Here is a 26194-nt window from a genome sequence, read left to right on the forward strand (position 1 = left end):
AAGAATCTGATATCCATCTCTTCCTCAAACACACTGTGTGTTTACCTGTAGCTTGAGAATATGTGCTAGTATAAGAGAAATGTGTGGGCATGAAAAAATTCAAATCTTTCTTACCAAAATGGGAGGTTAAAGTCTGTAGCTTGATAGCACTTATAGCAAAACTATCAGAGACTGTCATGTCTTATCATGTCAGGAAGGAAAAAAAGATAAAGCAGGTTAGCCCACCCTTGTCAAGGAAAGAGCAGGAAGAAAAGAGGGAAGCTGAGAGGTTGCTGATACTGCAAGAGTGATCTAGTTGAATATTTACTCATATGGTAAGTCATCTTTCTCAACTGTACTATGTTCTTCATTAGCCCATTGTTGTGTAGTTGTAACAATACAGGATGATTGCTGCAGCTCAGGAAGAAAGGGTGTATGGACAAGGACCAGAATCTAGAACCCCTTGATGGATGGCTTTAACAAATCCAGCTCTCACCCTGGATGTTGCATCCAGTTTGTAGTGCTAGTAAAGGTGTGCACAGAAGACCATATAGTCCCTTCTAGGACTGGACTACAGCTAACCCCTTTTCAGAAATCCTCAGATGTATTCACAACTCTGGTAGAGTGGGCAATGACTTTCTGAGAGGGGAGGTTTCCATGGTGAGAGTAAGAAAATTTGATAGCCAAAGACAGCCATCTAGAGATGGTTTGTTTAGAAACTGACTTCCCTCTATTTTTACCATCAAAGAAGAGAGATGTTCCAAAGTCTTTAGTCTTGTCCAGGTAGAATTGCAATTGTCTATGAACATCCAATGTATGCATAACTCTTTCACCTCTGTTTTTAAGTTCAGGATAGAACACAGGGATAATAATGGTCTGATTAAAAGGAAAGTTCCTTGTCTACCTCATTTTGCTATGGTAGTTTTTGGTAGTTAGACTTTTTTTTTTCAGAAGTTCTGATTTAAAGAAAACTCCAAAGTAGCCTTTGGCATGAAGGAAGGTTGGCACTAAGACTCACCTTGTTCTTGTAACAAATCTGAAAAGGATGTGGAGACATAAAGGCCTTCGGCTGAGATACTTATCTAGCCATAATCAGAGCTATAAACAAAATGTCTTCCAAGTCATAAATGTCAAAGTAGCACTGGCTGCTGGTTCAAAAGTGGAGGCCATTAACTTCTACAAAACAAAATTAAAATCCCAAGGAGGGGCCACTTGTTTTCTAGTTGACCTAATATGCAAAATCCATTTTAAAACTGTTTAACCTAAAATAAAGCCGAAAAGGGCGGATCCAAAGGCAGACAAGCAGAAACAGTTAAAAGGTATAAAAGTGTACTCTAAGCATGAGCTGAGCAATTCACACATGTACTGATGAACCCAAGAAGCCTCTGCTTGTCATACATAGCCAAATGGAAATGATTTCCTAGTGGGTGTCTCAAAAATAGACAAGAGCCATTCCAAGCAGAGCTGTTCTGGTGGCATAGAGGGATAAAACCCTGACTGCAGCTTGATGACTGATGCAGCAGCAGGCAAAGGATGGGAGTGCATGCCACATGGATGGATATTTGCAGATACCCCTAAGGGGGCATGGTCGAAATAGGGGAGATGCCCTTAGACATAAACAACATGTGTGATGGGGGAAGGGAAGTGAGTATGTCATGAAAAAAAAACCCTGGATTGAAGCACAGATGGGACAAGCCCTCAGGATCCACAACCAGCCCCAACAAAAATGGAGTACGTCCAGGGGGTTGGAGAGTAGTTGGCTGACCCACTGTGAATGTTGGATACTGGGAGCTATACTGGTAACAATGAGTTCTAAGAGGACCAAACATAAATAAAAAAAATAAATAAATAAAAAAGAAGATCCATTCCCTAATAACAGATTTTCTAGCCTCTTTTAATACCTGCTGCTCATCCTCAAGAAGGCGTGTAAATGGGATCAAATGTCTATCATCCATACTTTCAGACTGAGGTTTTGAATGGTGGGGTTAGATTAGGATCACTTATCATGTGTAAGAAAATCCATTCTTGTAGAAAGAGTTTTGGTATTTGGGCTTGTCCAGATGCATGAGAAGACAGAACCGATGAATCTGAACCAGATGATGGTTATCAGAAGCATCTTCAGCAAGTCCATCTTGATATTTAGAAGGAATTTGGAAATTAGATGAAAGTGGAGGAGAAGCACACAGGAATATTTCCATCCATGGGAAAGAGATTATAGCTGCTTTCTAGGTCTTTTTGTAAGGTATCCTGGAACAGAACTGAATCCATTGTCTGTTGAGATATGAGTCAATCAGATCTACTCAGGAAATTCCCCACAGATGGACAATGTCTTAGAATACCTCTTGGTGTAACATGTACTTATAATGGTCTATCCGATATCTGATCAAGGTACATGATATGATATTCTGCTTAATTGGAATGTATGCATGTAGCCTGAAGGAAAAGGTTGTTCTGAATTGTTGGTTCCCATGCAATAATGGTTTGTCTGCACAGGGAATGTGACTTTGTGTTCCCTTGTTTGTTTATATATACCATATCACTTTGGTGTTATCTGTTATCACTAACTGGGACACTGGTGTCCACAGTGACGTAGATCGCTGATACCTTTTATTAGAACCAACATCTCCTTGAGATTTATATGCTTTATCCTGAAATGAGGCTCCCACAAGCTGTAATCCTTGATGTCTTGGGAATCTGACCCCCAAGCAAAGTTTGAAATATTTGTTGTGACTGACTACGCAGGCAGGGGGAGAGAATGGGAGGCCTGCATTGTAAAATACCTGATTGGCCTAACATGGAAGTACTTTCTTGATGAAAATGAGTACCAGAATTTGAAAGTTAAGTGATGAAGATGTTAAAGACAAACTGATTTGAGGTACCTTTGGGTTTTCTCATACATAGTCTTGCAAAGATACTATTAGGATGGAAGTAGCCACGTAACCCAGAATTCTGATGATCTTTCTTGCTGTGGACATGCTTTGGGAGGCATATTCAGAAAATAAGCCTGAAAGGACTATACTTTCAATAGAAAGGTTTCTAGTAGACACCCTGGAGACACTGACCCATGGGAGGGGTTTAAAATTTAGTTTGAACCCCTGGCTGCTGAAAAAAATGAGTAATGTATTGAAGAGTTATAATACTTCAGCTTAAGAATTACCATACAAAGGTTGAGCCTTAACATCATCAGGAAAATCCCGTAGTCTAATTCATGCATTCCTGTACTGGACTGTGCCACTGGGAACCAGACTGGGCACAGCATCCATTTCATCAGATGCACACTTTACAGAATGCTTGGTGATCTATGGAGCATAATTCAACACAGAGCAAAGATTTAATGTCAGAATTTGGTACACAAGCTAGGGTTTACTGAATATCAGCAAAAAATAAACAGAGGATACTTGGACATTTTAGGTTGGTAATTAACTGCTCTAAATGCCAAGGTAGTTAAACAACAGATCTTCTTACCAGATCTGTCAAAGGAAGGACTACCTTTGTTATTTGAAACAGGGTGGGAAGAAGAAAATGCCTCAGTATATCTGTCTCCATCAATCAAAATTATATCTAGGTCTGTCACAGGGATTTTGTACAGAGATTTATGTGACTCGGGTAGCCTGTAGAATCTGTAAGGTTTCTTGGGCATAGTGGGTTGATAGTCAAGGGAAACAGATTCAGAAGCAAATTAATTCTCTGTGGCACTTAAAGGGGGGAATGGCTACTAGTTTAGGTGAATCCATATTCAGTAGTTCTTATAGTTCATAGTTTCTCTTTGAGACTCTGACACCGTATCCTCTTATTTAAAAAAATCTTTCATTTTTGAGATAGTTCCTCCAAATTAAACTTATTTATTATGGGAGTTTGAGTAATGGATGTTTTCTGTTTCAGAAATAAGGAGTAGATTAGGTTAGCTGTGAGGTATAATCCAGATCCTTTGCATTAGATTCAGAGAAATCCTGTGACCTGAAGAAGGGGGGTGTCTCTTTCGCTTAACTTGTGCAGAAACTGGAAGAGGGTGAAGTGAATGGATTGCTTTTAAACAGACCATGGGCAAAACTACACTAGCCCTCTTAAGAAAGTTTCTGCAGAGAGTGGGTGGAAGGAGGAGGCAAATATTTTGTCTTTTGAGTTCTGTTTTTAGGGTTCTCCAGCCTTAAAGTTTTAGGGGTAGCATCCAAAGGCTGTATCTCCGTAGGGGAAATGGAAATGTCCTCTGTCACCAAAACTTAATTACTACCTCCCTCTCCTTCAGAGATTATGATCATGGCTTCTCCCTTCTTGACACCAGCCTGACAAGTGGTCTAAATGGGCATACTTAATTCCTGGGCCTTAATGGCCTCCTGACACATGACACCAGGGGAACTCGAAGAATTGAATTGACTGTCTGAGGGCTGCAAAAGTACCTCAGTGGATACATCAGACCCAGGCCATAACAAACAGGACAAAGTCCAAGATTCCTCTAAAACATTTTTAATGAGTTTATTTTTCTTCTACAGGACAGTTCCACTGAAGACAAGTTCCTTGTCATAGATTCTCATGCCAACTCTTTGAGTTCCCTGTTTTCAAGAAATATTTTAAGGAATATTTGTCTGCTAATTAATGTTTTAGGAGTAAATGAAAGGTAAACATGACATGAATTAGTATCATGTTGATCTTCTAAATAACAAAATATAAGAGGAATGGGAGTCCTTATAAGGAATTTGTCTATCATATATGTACCCTTCTTGACAGACATAAGCAATTTTTAGAAAAAAAACTTTTCTTCAGAAAAGGAAGGTTCCATTCCCCAGCTGGGATATTTATCTGCCCAAACTGTAGCTGAAGCCAGCCACAGACATTACTGACTCTGAGTAACAAGAAGTCGGTCTGAGTTCACATATGGAAAGAATCACAATCCTACATCTGTGTTATAGCAGTAAATACCCTTGTGCTTAGGGTGAATGCATGGTGCATGAGGAAGTTGCCCAAAGCTTTGTAGACTGACCAAATGTCTGATCCCTGGTAGGATACTTTATATATAGTTATGGTTAATGTAACAGTGATCTAATGATGAACATTTGTACATACCTCTGCATGTAGTTACCATGGACTCTTTTGGAAGAAAAAAAATCATCCAATAACTCTCTTCTTCATTGATGTTCATGAGGTCTGCATGTCAGTGGCTAAGTATAGTCCATCAGATAATACAGATGGTTATTTGACTGACCTACCACTTGTGAGTTGTATATAGTTCTTATCTTCCATTCCTTTACACAGCACATGACATTTACATTTGGAAGAAACTCACTAACACTGCTCACAGGCTTGGAGATTAACCATTCATTTTTGTATTTGATGAAAGTAAGAACATATATTTAAAAGGACATTTAATTAACTTTTCGTTAAATTCTTTCAGCTTATGGAGTAATTATATGATCATAAATCACATAAAACATATTTCTTAAATGGAGCAAAGGATTTATTTATTTATTGATTACTGGTTATTGGGTCCTTAATGCATGTCATTAGAAATTTTAGATTGAGGTATTAGGAGTGGAGAGTTCAAAGCTTTTAGCATAGTAGGTAGTATTATTTTATTAACATACAAGGTGTGAGTCATATAAAAATACACTTATGGTATTGTTGTTTCAGTCATGAGTAATATTTACTATATAATACAACAATCGATTTATGCACAGAAACTTACATTTTATGTTTTATTTGGTGGGTTTTGTAATTACTATTAGCCATACATGAGAGGAGGGGATAGAGGGGAAGATTTTGGGTGGAAGGAAGTGGAGGGTTGGCCAGGGTAACCTAAGAAGTGAATAAACTTCAAAACTATATTTGGTGTGAGTTGAGTGGTGCTGCATAATTAGAAGCATAACTTAGATTCAAGAACAAATGATGATAATAATAATAATAATAATAATAATAATAATAATAATAATAATAATAATAACAACAAATATCGATACCAGCTTGTTTTTTAAACAAGAATAACCTTATTTGGTATCAAATTATCATCTAAGAGTTATTTAAACCTAAAGGGAGTCTATGTTTAGGAATTACTTAGCAAAAATTACTTGCAGTCCTAATCCCATTGTTGGATGTTTTGGTACTGTGACATCTCAACAAGCACATATAACCAATAACGGACAATAATGAAGTATATATTTAACTGGACTTTAAGAAGGCCACTTGAAATAGTGGACATTATGGAATATTTGTTGGCTGGAATTGGGAATTCATGTTGTTGTGAACTGGATTTCTGATGAGCAGCAGCCCTTATGTACAAATGTGTAATGATTCTTGTTTATGGAAATATCTAACTTGTTCTTCTCTCTAACTGTAGGCTAACTTAAGATGGGATTTTTAAATATTGCTATAATATTGGTTGAATATTGTTAACATGATGAAAACAAAAAGTGTAAGTGTCAAAATGGATTTCTTTGAATAGAATTACATTGCTTTTAAGCAAGCTATGCCAGAAAGAATATCTCTTATCTGTGAGAAAGCAATCTAGGCTGAAAGGAATAATTGTGTTTATTTCAAGGTTAGGATAAGACAGGATAATTGAGCTTTGTGAAAGTTGCAGTGTGAACAAAGGACACATCAGAAGAGTGCCATTAGAAACACACAAGCAGCCTGCCACTGCATTTTGACCTTGCTTTTATTATAAGTTATGTAATGAATTCTGTATTATTATGTAGAGGAAAATTATTGAGTATTACAACATGAGATAATGGGAAATATGCTTAGAAATGTAACCACCTGAGCTGTTATTCAAGTGATGAAAATAACTGATTTTTACATTCCCCAGGATTCAATAAAGTCTGTGTAGGCACCATGTAGAGCCTATAAGGAATGCATCCGTGTACATGGCCACATTCTTCCCTCGGCAGTACACCATGCATATTAATGGTGTGGCGCACCTAAGGGAGGTTCACAGAATATGGATATTGAATTTGTGTAACACCTATGTGACACCCACATATCTGTCAGCCCATAAACCTTTCCGAACATTGCATAAGAAATAATACCAGAGCTGTGTACGCAATTATTTCACTAATTTATATGTATCATTTTTTTGTTTATTTTTATGTACATATTTGCGCGCAATGTGCAGTGTGAGTTAGCTGTGCTTAGCTCTGTGCAACCACACATCAGATATGTGCCAGACATCTAAAAATAGAAACTGGATACATTCAATCATTTTTTTGTCTCATTATGTGCATGTTTGCGCAATTTGCCAAGTGATTTAGCTGTGCTTAGCTCTTTTCAACCACACATCAGACATGTACCAGACATCTAAATATAGAAACTGGATGCTTTCAATTGTCATAGCATGCAGTGAACCTGTGCTACACTGACAGTAGCACCTTTGAAGTTTATCTGAAGATACACTAGTTCCTTTCAGTGCCCTTGTAGCGAGATAGGTTGAGTAATAACCTATAATGTACTTGGTCCTGGGTTTGAGTCCTTTTACATATACTACTGTGAAACTGTGTTAGGTCACTGAAATATCTGTACACTTTAAATTCAATTATTGCTATATTTAGAAAAGCTGCATGATGCTAAGCATTGCTTAAACATGGGTAATGTTTTTTCCTAGTTTGTCCATTGCTAAACATCACTTAAACAGGGGTCTCCCATGTTTGTGTGATGCTAAGCGACAAGGTGCATTTTTGAAAGTTTCAGGATGACATGTAATGGTGAGAATGCATCCTATTTAAAGGGCAATAGGTGGGAATGGCACAGTATTCCTTACAGCCTGATCTTGACTGTGAACATGGCTGTTGTGGGGGAAGGAGTGTACTTTAGGGCACAGCATTGGAGTGTTCTGGAGTCTAGGATTTTTATTGGACTCCTGGTACAGCACCATGAACCACGGCTGCTGCATGACAACTATCTTGGCTCAGAATGCAAGTCTGAGGTCTGGGATAGTTTGGCCAGGGACCCAACCAGTACAACTGATATCACCCGCACCTGTGAGCAGTGTTGTCACCAGTATGATGAACTCCGTCAACGGAAGAGGGGTACTTTGGATCACTGGATTCAAGAGGTGCAAGCAGGGAACACCTCACAGATATATAAGTATGTTTTCTAGTAATTTATTAATATACAAGCTGAATCTGTGGAAAACTGGTATGCATAATGATTTCTCTGTCTTACCACAGCTGCAGAACAGAGAGCTTGCAATGTGTGGTTCCATGCAAGGTGTTTGGCCAGGATGAGGCAAGCTTGTGGTATATAAGAAAATCAATAAAGTAATAAATGAGTGCATAACTTAAGAATAAAATAAAAAATACAGGGATTGCAACTTTAACAATCATGTATGAAATACCTGAGACATGATAGACTTTTATTAATGTGTCAGTGCATATCTGAACTGTAAAAGCAAGTTAAAGCAAGTAAGCATGCAGTACTGTGTAGTATAGCTTCCAACCATTAGTTAATGTTGTGGAATACCCAGATTAAGAGTGTATGTCATGGTCCACTCATTGTCAGACATATGCTGTTGATTGTAGTCAATAACTGATTAGGGTAAACATGTATGTTAACAGAAGTCCTAGGCATCTATCCATGTTAGTAAATGCATAGCTTGAAACAACATGAATCAATAAAGTGTAAAAGGAGACACTGCTGTGATAATTTTGTATTTCAAATAAAATGTTCAGTATTACTGTAGTCACTGCTTGGGGGTTCTAATCCCACATCAGCCAACTGAAAAATTATGCTGTTTTAAATACTGTTTTAGCATTTCATCAATAAAACATAACCATAGTTGTATGTGATGTGCACACCTATAGACCTGTGCTTTAAATGTTGAGCTGTCAAGTGTAATCAGTGTACATGGTCATACCTCTCAACTGTCACAATTTTTGCAGAATGTAGTGAATATTGCACCATTTGTGTGGTCTGTTTGGTATAGGATCTTGTTTTACTGGCTTGCCACTGCCACATTGATGAGGATCAATGTATGAAAAAAATGTCAGTCCTCTGAACTGCAGATATTAGACATCTCTGTAAATGCATTTTAATAGCAAATCTGTTATCCGAATACCTTGCTACTATTGTAACAGCACACTTTCTAATAATGTTCTCTGTTGTTGTGCCTTTGTTCCGCCATTATGTATGGCTTGGGCCATAATGTCTTATGTTAAGAGGTTGAGAGGAACATATGGAATTTCATGTATCTGATATAAGCAACACTGAGTAATTGCTGTAAGCAATATGATCTGAATTATAGTGTATGTGTAAGGAACAGGGTAGTATTTCAAATAATAAATGTCATAGCAGTCAGTAGTGTTATAAGTAAAATCTAACATATCTAAAAGTACTTACCTGTAGTACATTTGGTTATAGTATTTGTGTTTTAATATTGCTTTTTGATAAATAAAATTTCATTTACATTATTTATTTTTTTGTTCCTCATTATATTATTTTTCAATTTTTTTCCATTATTCATTATTGTATTCTTTTATTCATTATTGTATTCTTTTATTTCATTTATTACATTTGTTTGGGTTACGTTTTTTTTCCCATTATGTCTGTATTTTATTTACCACAGCTCAACAAGGTAGGCCGGTTCCTGGTGATTGACCTACCTTGGCTCCCCTGGGTAAGGCACCAGAGCCCAGCACGTCTGGGCTGCAGCCTGGTGTCACCCCCTGCTGCTCCTGCACTATGTGGTCTGTCAGGTAGTTCTGTCCCACAGGCAGGGAGTGTGCCCCACTCTGGGAGTGGAGGTGGAGGGGATGACTATGTCACCCATGCACAAATGAGAGGCATGGTGCATAGGCTTGTGCAGCAGACTGTCAGCACATGCCTACACCATATGGAGAGCATGCTGTCCATCCTGGTGCAGCAGTCTAGCCACAGGGTCTGGTGTCAGCCACTGCCTCCACAGGAGAAGTGAAGGTGCAGTGCTGACAGTCCAGTGGTTGAGAATTTGAGTCACACTATGATCGTGTCTGATGTCCATGGTACCTGGATCCCCCCACCCCATCCTCAACCAAGGTGTTCAACCCCTCTTGTGTCCCTCACTAACCCTGTTTGCTGTCTTATATGTATTGTCTGTCTGCAAATGCTTCCTCACCTTTCCAACTTACCTTCCCCACACATACCTAGATCCCTTCCCCAACATTCCACTCTCTCATTAAAATAAAAAAGGGCACCTGTCTCAAAAAGAAAATCTTGTCCCATACATAGCTCTCCATTCTGCAAATATGTCCAATAGACATGCTTAATTTGGTCCAACTGGCTTGACAATGGGCTTATGTTGTCATCACCCCTCTCTCTGGGGGTGAAAGTCCAAATTCAGATAAGAATCTTTGTAAGTGCACAGTTGTTGCTATTGAAGAAATGGATATCTATGGTTCTTTCCTACACCCTTCCTGCACATTGCTACCTGCCTTTCACTATATTTTACCCCCTGCTTGCAACCCATTTCACCACTGTCCTATCTCCCCAATTTTCTTTCCTTTAAAGAATCATTGCATGATACTGTGCTATGTGCAGCATTGCTAAACTAAGCTAAATGGCGGTGCATTACTACCTGTATATAAGCATAATAATCACATACAAAAAGTTCACCTATGCCATATAATGAGCTCAGTACCATCTGAAGTGAACTACAGTGCATCAACCCACCAAGCCACACAGCCAGTTAATTAGCACAGGTGTTGGAAGCAAAGCATAGTAATTGATATTTTCTCGTCATTAAGCATGCACCACATTGCACTTCAAATCTGCTAAAAGATTAATGGGTAAATTGCAATTTAAGTGGGAATCTGGTAGGGAAATAAATCACTATAAAGCCATAAACATAGTTGCAAGTGTAAGTGATGTATGTAACAGCAGTTTAGTGTGCACTTATCAGTACCGCATGTAAAAACACATGTACTACATCACTGACTCTATAGCTCAATCTGTGAAATACTTTGAAAACATTTTTTCTTTAGGTCACATGGTCCTTGGTTCAGATACAGCTGTGTCTAGCATTTCAAATACATCTATGTGTACATCACTATTATAAATTGTGATATGTATGACTTTGTCATCACCTATTTATCCACTCAATGCAGTACAGATAGAAGGTCTGCTTCTAAATAATGGTGGTCTAAGGCCTACAGATAGGAACACAATTTAATTATTACTATTACAACCTTAGAACATGTCTAGAATGTCAGTTTATGCATTACCATGAATTCCCAGAGGAATTTGAAGTATGAAATGCAAATGTGGCCCAGTGATTCCAGAATACAGTCCACAATGATTTGCCAGTGATATTCCAGACAACCACTGTGCAAAAGTAACACACATATATGGGAGTTATGATAGAAGCAAGGGTTGCCAGCACACATGTTCAAGATGACTACCATGACATTACACATGACTTGGCAGTTGTTCGAGTGGTTGACATAATGGTTAATGTCCCCATTACCTTGTTCTGGGGCACACCTAGCATGTTGCCTTTTACTCTGTTAATGATACATGTGGCTAACATACTTACCTTAAACACATACCTTCATTTCCAGTGGGATAATTTCCCTCAATCTGGTTCTGGCTGTTAAAGAAAGCTGCCACAGGTCCCACAGTTACTCTTCTGTGTTTTCATCCTGCAAAGTCTTCACCCTCCCTATGTATGCCTATTGCCAGCAGCAGAAGCAGCAGCTTCAGCCTGTAGCACACACACATGTATGTAAAAAGTAGCTGCAACAAACATTCTTTCTGTGCTGATATAGTATCTTTACCCCCCCAGATTTCCACCCCAACATATAAGACAGGGGATGGATCAACACTGAGGCCTTATATCTTGCTGAGTAGTTGCATGGGATTGGTTGATTATACTGCAGTCCAGCTGTGTAGGCTGCATTTAGCATTCTGAAGCACAGACTGGTTCAGATGAAATCAACTGCTAATGAGAACCAGCATAAAAAGCCAGATTTCCAGCTAGGTGAACCAGTGTGGATGACAGTTACGTCTTATGTTTAACTCGTTGACACATATCTTGTATAGCAGTATCTTTCAACAGAGGAGTATTGTACTCCATCGGGTATGTAACCATTTTGTTTCCTACATGATGCATATGTTTGAATATACATAGGAAGAATGTGTATTAAATCATTAAGCCTTTGTTGCAACTGTACTGATGACAAAGCATTGATCTCCAGCCCTGTTAGACGTAGAAAGGATGTAGAGTACACCAAGGGTGTAATGCTGTCTGATAACTAGGTACACAGGTCTCCTGGGTACTTCCTTTGATAGCAGTTGTAATAGAACACTACTGGTTTGTTAGCACTATTGTTTATATTTCGTGTTTATTGTGAGGGGGGATATTTCCTGCTATGGGGCACACTACAATGGACTGCTGTGTTGGGTGTGTGAGCATATGTGAGTATCTGTCATGGCACAAACAGGAATATATCACTATTGCTACTATCCTAGTTGCGTCCACAACCTTTGTATGTTTGGCCCACTGTTGAATATAAGATGTGTAATCAAGTGGTGAATACGGAGAGCCTTCCGTTACTGCTGTATCTCTACATAGTTAACTCATATGTATGTGATCCTTACATGTGTTTTCATTTCTTTATATTTCAGGAAACAATATGCATGCACATCACAGGCCACCATTTTCTGAGGCAGACAATGTCCTCTTCATTGAGGCGTTGCGACATTACCGGGTCATGCTCCTGAGTGAGGGCAAATAAGTCAGAACATGCAGTCCTGTGGGATGAACTGGTGCATAACATGAATGCCGTGGGTCATCACACTTGTACCAACAAGCAGGTGTGACACCATGTCATGGATATAATTAACATGGCAAGAAGACACGCAGCTGATGTGGCCAGGGATCGTTAGGTCACTAGTGGTGGGCTTGCAGCAGAATCTCCTGTCACAGCCGTAGAGGAATTCCTGGCAAACCTTGCTACACAAGACAGCTGAGTATACAATGACCAGTGAACAGTACTGTGTAACAACAAGATTCCAATACACAAACTACGCCAAAAAATAAAAATTTAATGCAAAGCTTTCGGGCTAACCACCCTTCATCATTACATAGAATAATGCAGTTTCAACTCCATTTTTAAATAGGGATTAGTTAAAACCACATGATACAGCCAGCCTATCATCACCAAATAATACTTACAACATTTAAAACAACAATACCTAGAATTTATAATATTTAAAATCATCATTTATATATTAAAAATAACTGCAACACTAAAAAAAAGGAACTATATGTACCTGCTATATATTTTCTCTTTGTCTTTTTACCAATATAGGTTTCAGGCTGACAGCATTATTCAAACCTGGTTCAGTGTCTGCCTGAAGCCTAATAATCCATTCATATTCTTTTAGTTCTAATATATTGTTCATGTCACCTCCCCTGCTTCCCATAACTACTATATTTATTCCTCTAAATTTAAACATATGTCTAGAAGCATTCTCAGAAATATGCTTACTGAGAGCATTAGTGGCCACACTTCTAATCTCTGATTTATGTTCCACTATCTGCTCTCTTAATTTCCTGGTGGTCTTATCTACATAAAATGATGTACATGCTATACACGTAGCTAGGTATACCACTTGAACTGTATTACAGGTTGCAGAGGTTCTGAAGGTATACATTTTACCAGTTACGGGATGCTTAAATGTATCTGTTTCATCATAAATATCATTATAGCAACTACAATTATAGCATTTTCTTGTCCTTGTCTTTTTTAGGACCTCTTTCTTAACTTCTCTAAAATCCTTACAGCATAGTTTCCTTTTTAGTGTTTCAGAATTTCTATAAGAGAAGTATGATCTCTCACCTACTATATTTTTAATCTCAGATATGGCCATTAATTTTGTCCAATTCTTTTCTATTATATACCATACATCCTTAGTATTAATATTAAATGTAGTAATATATCTAACTATGTTTTCTTTTCTTCCTATTAACTGTGTTTCTTGTACCATATTTACACTAAAAACTGGTTTATACCTATCTTGCCTACCATTAACAGCATCTTCATATATCTCATTTACTACCTCACTGGGATATCCATTTTCTTTAAATTCCTGTACCATCTCTTTAGCCTGAGTGACAAAATTATTTTCCTCAGTATTAAGCTTACTCGCTCTTATCAATTGTGCCCTCAAAGTTCCTTTAAAAGTATGTGGTGCATATATACTATTCCTATTAATATATCTACAAACATTTACATTTTTCTTATGTATAGTAGATTCTATCTTACCTTCTTTTTTATATAGTTGAACATCTAAAAATACTATACTTTCTTCTGATACTGACATTTTAAATTTTAAGAAGTTAAAGAGGAAACTATGCTATAAGGATTTTAGATTATATATGCAGCACAGTTTGACATCCGTGACTACCTCCACCGTGTTGCTGATACCCTGGACTGGTTGACTGATACAGTGGAAATAGGTAGGTCTGGTACAGATCGCACACTATTTGTCTTGGAACGCACATTGTCTGTGAAGGAATGGCTGACTGGAGTTGACCACATCTGATTGGAATCGACCATCGACCTGCTGAGAGTCAACGCGGCCGTGTCCAATCACACTTCCATAATGACAGTGCATCCAGTGCTCCAGAGGGGAGTGTGCTCTCCACACCAAGATGTAGCAGGCCATGGGCTCATGGTCCTGGGTGTTCCCATGGAGGACACATGCCCAGCAGACATCAATCATCCTCAGGAAGTAGCACAGCTTCTGACCTTGGGCGTGCCAGTGCAACTCCTGGCAGAGCCAATTCTCATTTTCGGGGGTGGTGACTGTCACAAAAGGAGGTACTGCCAGCCCAGCTATCTGGAATTTTGTAAATAATTATATGTCATTTGTGAATATCAACATGATTTATATGCTTGTGTTACAAATGTATTAGAACTGTATGTTATGTGTATATCAAACTGCTGGTACAGGACTGTGTGTTGAAAATGGTTGGAAATTACTGAGCTTTAAAAAATATATGCACAGTGTACCTTACTGGAACAGAACAGAAATATACATACACTATTGTAACTGTTTAGATGTATATATTGTAAAAGGAAACTGGAATACAGAAGGTTAACTTGCAAAAGTTCAGAAAAATAGTTGAAATGCAATTACTTTATAGCCATGCCATAAAAAAGGATGTTATCTTTCAGTTTCAGTGCAGTAACAGACACAATGTCTAGAACTAGAGTTTTGCTGTATTGTTTTGGAAGTGTTTTTATTGTTTTATGACTTCAAGGATCTGCCTTAGATCTAAGAAAAGCTTTGTCTATGTATTTTCACAAGTAGATGCTAAATGCTACCAGGTGCATCAGTGGGGGCTTTACCTGGGATAGAGTCAGATGCCAAGAAGTGATGTCATCCTGCAAGCAATCCCAGCAGTAGTATTTGGGATATTAATGTAAGAACTCGCTGAGAGACACTGAGCATTCTGTATTTGTCTTTGACCTGACATCAGCTAAAGTCCCATTCACTACATCTGCCTTGCTTGCTCTGTAAGTAAGTTACTGAGGTACAGTAATTCTCTTAGATACAGTCAGGAATATAGTAAAGCTTAATTTAGATGTTTTTCTTTATTTATTTGAGACTGTCCTGCAATATTGTTTTAAATATTTCCTGTGATTTTGAACTCTGATGTTACTGTGTTTATATACTGAGTATTTTCTTGTTTTTTCACTATTTACTACTAAATATATTTACACCTTTCATTGTGGCTACTATTTGTGAGACATATTTAAGTTCTGAGAGTATTTGCATATTTATTTGGTAACACTGTGTAGGCCACTCCTAATAGCCTTGCTCTTGGTCAAACTACCATTTGTATTGATAGTAACATTACACAGTAAGACTGGACACCCTTTGCTAACAGCCTTAAAGTAGCTGATAAGGAAGTTGCTGGTGGCAGTGATAACTACCTTATAGTCTGGGCAAAAGGGGGCATAGCTAGTAAACCTGTGCTAGCCTTTCCCAGGTCTGTGTGTGTGTGTGTGTGTGTGTGTGTGTGTGTGTGTGTGTGTGTGTGTGTAAATTAAATTTCAAAGTGTGTGTGTCAGCTTCTTGGGCAGGGACATAAAGCACTGGTTGGACAGAGATGGTTTTGGAGGTCTTGGTTTGGCCACTCAGCTGAGATCTCAACTCTATAGCTGTGCCAGTGGGAAGTCTTACTGGGGATCTGGAGAAAGCAGAAGAAATCAGTCCCAGATTGACTGTTGTCTCTGTGTGTTCTTAAAGGGAAACTGCACTTTACTGTGTGTGTACCTGTCATCCTCCTAATGTACTCCCCCCACTGTCGCTAGTAGTGAGGATTGAGGTTCCTTCATTCCTGGGCCAGTGCTGGGGTGTCATAGAGATGACAAACTGTAAGCTCTGTCATGCACGGCTCACAGCTGTCCAACATACAAACAGGCAAAGCTAGCAGTGAGCTTGGCTGTGTTCATGGAAACAGTCACACACCACTGTCACATTGAGGGCACCTACCAACATACACTCAGCATTTACATGAGCCATCTTGCCTGCTTCCCATCCTCACTCACGCACTTGCTTGCCAACCTATTGGGTCAGCCTAGGCCTCCTGCATCCCCACACAACACCCTATGCAAGTGATGATAACTGTGCCACTTCCCTATTATCTTTCTCATGGACGCAGGGAAATAAAGCTATGAGTTTGATGCACAGGGTGACTACATTAGTATGAATTCCTTTCATCCATTCCTGCTGTTGACATGCTACTTGTACTGCTCATTTACAGATATTGCACTTTGCCATTTGTACTGTGGATAGCATAATAATTTGTGTAATTTACAAAAGATGCTGTTGTAAGGGCTGTGGAGTCACACAATGAAACATGTCTCATGAATACATTTACGTTTCACTTTCAGGATTGTGCAGTACACACCTATGAGTACACATCTACAATCAACCCATCAGCATCAGAGCACATGACTGAATGTCAGCACAGAAGACAAATGTCATCAGAACAGTAAAACAGAGTGGTTCATAGGTTCAAAGGTGTGTACTAGGCTAGCAAATACAGTGACTTCTTTAAGCCTAACCATGCATCCCAACTCTCTGACAAGGTCTGATACCCTTGATAAGTGTAAGCAGGTGTTTGGAAGATAAAACATTTACAAGCATGGGCCTGGGAAATGAACCATTTACAGTTTGCCTGTGTCCAATAGAGACATAGGTCCCAAATTGTTGATGAATTTCCTGTTCTTCATCCAATTGCTCAAGCTGCACTTGATTTGGGTTAGGGACAAACTCTGCTTCACATAATAGGGAACCTGTTCCATAGAGGGGGTAGTCTGTGGAATACATACCTGTCTCTCCATCACGTCCTATTAATATCACAGGCAAGGTGTAAGTCTGTAGTACAGGTACTTCTGGTGTTATTTGTTTCATGGATATGCAGGAGGTCCAGAGTGGGGTCTGACAATGTCCTGTATGCCAGGCATAGATCTCCCCTAAAAAGCCTGTAGGTGACAGAATACAGGTATAAGGCACTGATGCGGTCTGCATAAGACTTTTTATTTATTCCCTGTATCTGTTTAGTGATGAACTTCTGTGGATGTTCCAGTTGTTGGATATGCCTGGTTAGATACATACCAAATGGGAAATTATAATCAATGATAGCTCTGATGAATGCTGAATACAGGGGAACAATGACCTCCTTGGACTTAGATGCCATACCTTTGTTTATAAGTTGCACAACGCAGGATGATTTCCTCAATATTGTAGACACGTGACAGTCAAAGGCTAGATTACTATCTATGCGTGCCCCTAAGTCCCTGACTAGTGGGTCAACTGTTAGAGGTGTGTTGTCAATATGACAATTACCAGGGGTTGATGACTTCCCAAAGGATAGTTTCATGGATTTCTTGGCATGTAGTGTTAGTCCATGGCTCTGACACCAGTTGTATGTCTGTGTCAGCCTCTCCTGGAGAACCTTTGTGTTAGTGTGGGATAAAATTGCAGCTCCTAATTTGCATTCATCTGCAGATTTATTCAGCCAGAGACCACTGACATTGGCCTTGACTTCAGAAAAGCAAATGCCAAAAAGGAGCGGTTCAAGGACTGATTCATCAGGGAGTCCACTTGTGACTGGCCTGTTTGTAGAGGTGAACTCCCCAATTCTAACTCCCTGGGTCCTGTCTGTGAGCCATCTGGCTATCCACCAGGTGACATAGTTTGTACCTAACCTCTTGAGTTTGTCAACAATGCCTGATTGGGGTATACTGTCAAATGCATTGTCAGGTCATGGTAGGCATTGTGAACCATTCTTCCCACATCCATTTCCTTGATTACCTTCTGAAAGACGTCCACCAGGCTGGGTAGGCATGATTTGCCCTTGAAGAAACCAAACTGGGTCTAGTGTCTGGAGGTGTACTATACCTCTACTGATCATTTCCATGATAGGTATTTCCATGGCTTTATGTATAAGACTAGTGAGACTTCTGGGTCAGTAGTTTCCAGGGTCTCTACATGGCCTACCTTTGTGCAGAGGGATGACTGTTGCTGTTCTCCATTAATGAGGTACAAATCCTGTTTGGAGGCTACATTTAAATAGTGACTCCAGAGGCCCTGATAGGTAATGTTTCATGCTATTTAGAAGGCACCCTGGGATATGTTCTGGGGCCACTGATGCAATGTACTTGGGCTTAGAAAGAGCATTAAGGACCTATTCCCTAGTGATAGTAGGGGGATGTATATTTGATGGTATTTCCTGAAGGAAAGTTGAGGGGGAGCAAGGGGTAAATTTGGGGTTGAATTTATCAACCAGGAGGTTTGCTATATCTTCTGGCTCATTATAGGTGGTTCTTTTACAATGAGCTTTGCACACAATTGTGTATTGCCTTTGAGGATGTGGATGTAGCTAAAGTATGCTTTGTAGTTCTTTAAGGCTTTGTAGACTTTATTTGTCCTCTGATATCCTGGTCCAGGTTGATGACATTGCTTTTATCCTGCTGTGAGCTGCACCGCCTATGTTTTGCCATACTTGTCTTCCTTCTGTTATACAGCCCATTGATTCTGTGATTCCACAAGTTGGCTTGATTTTGAGTTTGTTCTGTACTTCTCACTGGTGGGTACAGCTGCCTCTGTGCAGCTATTAAGATGCTCTTACAGGGTTTCTGTGACCACTTCTGCACAGGCTGAGGTGTTCTCAGGGTTTATGGGCTCTAGACATTTTGCCAGGTTATCATATAATAGCTGGAGGTTAGCCTTTCAGTAGTTCCTGAATATTCCATGTTTAGCTGGGGTCCAGGTTTTATTTTTACTTCAAAGGAGAAAGGGATGTAGTCCTTGAAACTTGTGGACGAAAGCACTAAATAAATATTGTGTGGGAATCTGACTGCTTTCTTCATTTCTTATTTTACTTCTAAGGAGACCACTTTGTGTTTGGCCCTTACCAGGGAAGACATTACAGCAGTGACTGTGCATCACCCTCCCATATTGCTGAGGACCAGATCCAGTATGGTCCCCTGGTTGCATATTGACTATCTGGTCCATGGAGTTTATGTTTACAAAATCCAGGACTCTTTGTGCCTTGGTGTCATATAGGATTCCCAGTTTATAGTGGGGTATTTAGTTACCCATGAATATTGTACTGGGTTGGATGGTCAGTGTTTCTAATGACTTGAAAGACATGCTATGGGTTTCCTGGGTCATAGAGGGGGGCCTATAGCTTGCTTGGCAGTAGTACTGGATTTTGCCTATGGTGATATGAACATGGAGCAGCTCAAGTGCATTGCTCTGTTTGACCAGTAGTCTATGGTCAGTCTAGCAAGGTCCACAGTGGCAGTGATCCATGTTAGACAACAGTTTCACAACATTTCATGCAGCCTCCCCTTCAACAGGGTAATGGAGGTGCTCTGCTTGACATGGCTATGAGGCCTACTGCAGAGGCGTGTTTACCTTCGAGAAAGGTTCCTGTTCCTCCAGCATGTCCTATATATGTCATACTGTACATTTAGGTTCCTGGAACACATAACTGTAGTCCCACAGTAGTTCACACAACATCCATTTGGTGTCTGGTTGTTTGTAAGGCATTGTAGCCTTGCAAGGCCAAAGTACTTACTGCAAACATGAACAAGTATTCTGTGCATGCAGAGACATCCACATCTTCACTGCAAAGAGTGCTTACAGAGATTGTGTTTTACACTGTTAACCCCAAGGGTGTAGAAGCATGACACTTACTTTGCTGGAGTTGTACATTGTCACATTTGAATGTCTGCTCTTGCAACCCTGCCTAATAACAGGATTATGGTTCAGACAAGTGCCATATGCCTGGCAAAGCAGTGTATTCAATCTACCATGTTATCCCACACTGTCAGGTACTGTTTTATCTTAGAATGACACCATAAACTTAATAACATCTTACATGTAGCCAGCTGTCAGACCCCTGCATAACCATGTCCTATTTTGACATATACGCAAGCAATAATCTATTGCTAATGACATTAGCAGTGTCTGTTGAAGAGAAGTGGACAGCATCCCATAGACTGATGTAAAATGCTCTGACTAACATCCACAGGTTCATAACTTCATAGGAAGTTACTAGGTTATTAACCCGAGGGTTGTTTTAAGCCTAGCCTATTATACCCATTATATTTCGATAGAAAAAGTTTAGTCAATGTCTAAGATTATTATTAGTAAAGACTATCCATGTCCAAGAGGGATGTGGGAGCTATTCATGGCAAGAATTTGTGGTTTCCCATCCATTCATCCAGGATCCTTTTGAACAGAGTCATAGAGGTGCTCTACTTAACATGAATTGGTAGCCTATTCCAGGGAAGTGGCAACCTATGTGCGATGAATTTGCCTGTCCAGCATGTCCTACTTAAATCATAGGCCAGATGTAGGTCACTGGAGTGGGTACAACAGTGCAAACACATGCCATTGTGTAAAGGTCAGTGTGGGATTCACATGTATACTCTCCTTCAAAGAGTAGCACACACAGTTGGCTGCAGAGAAATTAAAACCCCTACTTATCTAAGTTTACAGACTACAGAACACTGTACTTAATGCATGTGTCACACATAAACACCAAGTTGGCTGCATTGACAATAGAACCCCTATCTACCTACATTTACAGATTACAGAATGCAGAACTTATCGGACGTGCCACAGCTGACATTTGACATTAACATGACTTTAGGTAATCTTATGGTAGATGACATCAGCAGGCCTTGTGGAGGACAAATGTTTGGAGGCCTGCATCAACTGCAAGGCTCAAAACAGTTCAAAACCATCCCAGTTTGAGAGTCACACTTATTCTTTGGGGAGATGCACACACACCAATGGGGCTGGAGTGAGATTAGAACCCCTACCTATTTAATTCTAAAGACTACAGTACTTAACACACATACCATGGCTCAAGTCTGACATTAACTTGACTTTACGTAATCTTATGATAGATGACATCAGCAGGACTTCTGGTGGACAAGTGTTTGGAGGCCTGCATCAACTGCAAGGCCCAAAAGAGTGCAAAACAATGCCACTTTGGAACTTAGTCTCCTGTAGGGAGATGCATACACACACACACACACACACACACACACACACACACACACACACACACACACACACACACACATCCCACACTTGCACACCAAGTGGGCTGGAGTGAGATTAGAACTTCTACCTATCTAGTTTTACAGACTACAGAACCCACTACTTAATGCACATTCCAGGACTCAACTTTGCTTTATTCATGACTGCAGATGAACTAATCCTAAAGGACCTATCTAAGCCCTGTCATGAGCAGCTTGGGAGGCCTACAGAGTCATATTGCTTCTTACTGTCATCTGTGGCTAGTAGTCTAGCAGTCAGATAACTGTTTATTAGCCTGTCTGCATGACAACACTACCCATTTTCAGCATATGTGTCTGTTTGCCTTTGGATGGACAATTTGCCCTGTCCATGAATGAGCACACAACATTATACATTACACAACTAGTTCAGTTGTTGATGTATGTCTGGTGAAATCCAGCAGAGAAGTGGGGATGTGGTGAATGTGGGTGTTGCTGCTGGTGTAGATACAAACATATGGCTTCACAATATATGTACATATTCATATCTTGTAACATACATTTTCAGTGTTTCCACATGCTGTCTTAGGGAGATGTGGCCTTGAACTGTAGGACACTATAACTCTCCACTGTCCAAATGTTTGCAATAACTCCACAGGTCTGACTCATATGTATGTGTGTGCTCACACTAAATTGAGGTTTGCTGTCAAATGTGGCATCATTTACACATGGCATGAGAGAAGACTGGCAACAATCTGAAATTCAGATGTCTCAAAAGTCCTCCAAATGCAACATGTGTTATATGCACTTCCACATTTTATATGTACATTATCTAAAGTTTAGGCCTTACTGTTGGTCCTTTGAACAGCATTATATGTGGCTTACTGCAGCTTTACTATCCATGATTGAGGTATGTAGGGCAATACACACACACACACACACACACACATATTTAAAAGCTATATATATATATATATATATATATATATATATATATATATATATATATATGTGTGTGTGTGTGTGTGTGTGTGTGATATGTATATGTGTATCTAGATATATATACAGGGAGATACAGCAATATACATATATAGACAGAGAGAGACAGGTGTGTGTGTGTGTGTGTGTGTGTATGTATATATATATATATATATATATATATATATATATATATATATAATTTTTTAAAAATAAATTGTGCGAGGAGCAATGAAATTGCTCTGCTTAACTAAGTATACTGGCATGCGAGGTGGCATTTTTGGACCTGTTTGAGTGTTGCTAAGCAGTGCGCAAGTGGGAGGTACATTGCTTACATTAGAGACTTACTCTTCCATTAACTGACTCCAGTCCACACTTAGCTGTACTCCAGGCCTGGATTTTGTGTGTTATGTAGTGTGACCTCTGTCCCTGTTTTTGTAATTAATATGAAAAAGAGGTTAATAATGGTATAACACACACAGAGTCAGTCTTTAAAACACAACTTTTTATTAGTTCACATCCAAATACCTGGATATCTCAGAATTAGAACCCTTAACACCATCACATAAGCTGACTGCCTTAGTGCTTTGAGCTACAGAAGCTGCTTGCCAGACAAGGGATCATCCATCACACAATCACACAATCACCTGCATAAATATGTACATTGCAATTTCTGTTACCTAACACATAAAATGTAAGATCAAATTCTAAATTACTGTCCTGAGACTGTGTGGCATACTAATTGTATGTAATCTTAGAGTTGCTGTTATGGTGGTTACAAACGAACAATGTTGTTTTAAGGTGTGTGGGGGAACAAACCCCATGTTCTTCTAGGATACACACTAGTCTGGCTATCATTTAACCTCACCTTCTAACATCTCCCTTGAATGTTGGACCACTAATCTGTTGCAGTAGGACTGCATGAATATTCCATGCATGAAGCCTACTGATTACAAATGGAGACATGATAGTGGAATGAGTGCCTGTAGTCCCATATGGATGTAAATTCTGTCCAAATAGCTCACTATAGTTACTCGCATAATGTACCAGCTCCATAGCTACGGTGACATATAATAATCCACTGGAATACTGGGTAGGTTACGGGCATACTTTGCAAATGCAGCAGTTGACACAACTGTAGTTCAGGGCTGACTCTGTCTAATACAATCATTACATAGCCAATACATGGATAGGTACAGGATGTTTGAGTTGGTTGGCATCTGTTTTAATATATGCACGTGAGTAGGAATAAAGTGTTAGTCTCTAGGTCCCTAGGTGTCGGTGAATGTGCTATGAGTTGTCTCTTAGTCAAGCCAGGGCATACTGAGCACATCAACGTCTGCCTACAGGGACATCAGCAGGGCGTTCCTCCTCCAAGTCCTCCTGTGACTCTGTCTGTGGTGACCTAGGCACTGTGGGAGGCTGTGAATCCCTTTCCTTTGCTGATCCTGCTGTAGCTGTTTCTGCAGGACCAGACTGGGTAGCATAGCACATACTGTGAATGTTTGTGCACATGTCCATGGAGAATAATGCAGGACTCCACCATATATACTGAGGCACCGGAACCATGACTTCAGAAGCCCAAACACATGCTCTATGATGTTCCTAGTTTATGCGTGTGCCTCATTATGGCATTCTTCCATGGGTGTGTGTGCATTTCTGATGGGTGTCATCATCCACGGATCCAGGGCGTAGCCAGCATCCCCCAGTAAATGGCCCTGTGGGATGTTCCCCTTAGCAAGCATTTGGTACAGCTGTGATGTGTGCCAGATATGGGAGTAGTGATAACTGCCAGGGTAGCCAACACATGCATTCATTGCATATTGATAATCCCCTGGGCATTGCACACTTGGCAGTTGATCGAGTGGTATCCCTTATGGTTAATGTAGATTCGACTCTGCTCACCAGGTGGTACTTTGATGTATACATGAGTGCAGTCCATGGCATTCAGTACTTCAGGATAGTCTGCTACACAGTAGAATTGTTGCATATTGCTGGCCCTCACCTCATGGGAAGGGGGAAAGGATATGCACTCACTGGCATGTGGGAGCATAGCATCCAGGAATTGGTGGAGTATCCTGGATACAGATGCCTGTGACACCCTATCAAGTCCCCAGTTGGTCTTTGAAAAGTACTTGTAGCTACTGTAGCTAGTATCCTAAGGGCAACACATACCTTAGTTTCAACTGGGATCGGTTTCCCTCTGTTAGCTTTGGCTCTGAGTTGAGGGCAGCAGAGCTCACTGACTTCTTGTAATAGGTCCCTGTCCACCCTGAAGCACTCTACAATCTCCTGCTCATGTAGCTCCTGGAAAGTTACCCTGAGCCTGAACACTCTTCTCCTTCTCAGCCTTACCTATTGTCAGCAGCATTGACTTCAGCCTCTAGCACATACAGATGTAATATAGCTGCAGCAGCCCCAAGCATTATCTCAGTTAAAATTTCCAAGTCTCTACTTCAGTGGTTCAGAGTATTGAGGGAAAATCAGAATGTAGGCTGTATGCATAATTTATACAGTTCTGGAGTGGGTCCACCACATGGGATTGACTAATTATGATGCAGTTCACCTGCATATGATATAATTAACTTGATTTAAAGGCAGCATAGCTATGCAAAACTGTATATTTTAATTGAATATATCCAGTTTCCATTTATAGCTGAATACCTCATGAGTCAATATGGTTTGTTTTCATTTAAATAAATGTATGCTTGCCTATGTCATAGGTGATAATTCAATAAAGATGTTTCTTGCTTAAAAAAAGAAGCTAGAGAGACGAATAAGACTAAACCCCAGTTAGTGGTCTGGCCACGCAAACAAGCTGAGCTACACCCAAAGAGTTTGCGGCAAGTGGTGCACTGTACAAACATGCGTACTAAGCAAAAAAATCCTAAATGTGACATGACACACACCCAGATGTAATCCACATCAAGTGGGAATATAAACACTGTGTAGGAGCCTATATGAAGTGGATATATATGATATATGAAGTGGATAACAAGCTGACTGTATCCTATAATAATATTGCCAGATTTGCTGCTGCCTCTCCTTTTCGAACTCATCACTGTCTAAATCTTAAACAACTTGATTGGTTAGAGTTTCTACACCATCTCCACTTTTCTCAGCTTACAATTGCCCACAAAACCCTACACCAATCCTCCAATACTCCTATTCTTGCAAGCCTCCTTACCCTCTACCAAAATCCGAAAAACCTACGCTCTTCTAATAAACTTCTGATTAATACTTGCAGATCCAACAATTTGGCAGCAGACTCCCTCTTCTGCAATTCCATTGGTAAGCTTTGGAATGCTCTTCCCTCTGAACTTACAACTCTCTGCTCTCATACTCTTTTCAAAAAGAAGCTTAAGCTTCATCTCATGACTCACTGGTTATGCTTCTGTTCTATCCCTGACTAACTGTTGCTTCCTCTCACCTACAACCTCCTGCTTTAACTAGCCTTCTCTTCTAACTCTGCTCAGGATGTAACTTTTTACTGAAGTCTTCACATAGATATCAATAGTTCATCTATGTTTATTGCTCTGGCCATGCCTTATACTACAAAATAAATAAATGTTATGCTCTGTTTTTGTATACAACTAATTGATACTTCTTCCTTGACTCTATTTTGCTGTATTCTTCTGTATACTTTCTCATGATTGTACTCAATTTGGTGTTTTTTATTCTATATTGTTATTTTGTATATAATTTCTTAATGGCTTATTGTA

The sequence above is a fragment of the Protopterus annectens genome, chromosome 1.part0 (assembly GCF_019279795.1).
Source record: "Protopterus annectens isolate FY-2018-M chromosome 1.part0, PAN1.0, whole genome shotgun sequence".
Taxonomy (NCBI): domain Eukaryota; kingdom Metazoa; phylum Chordata; order Ceratodontiformes; family Protopteridae; genus Protopterus; species Protopterus annectens.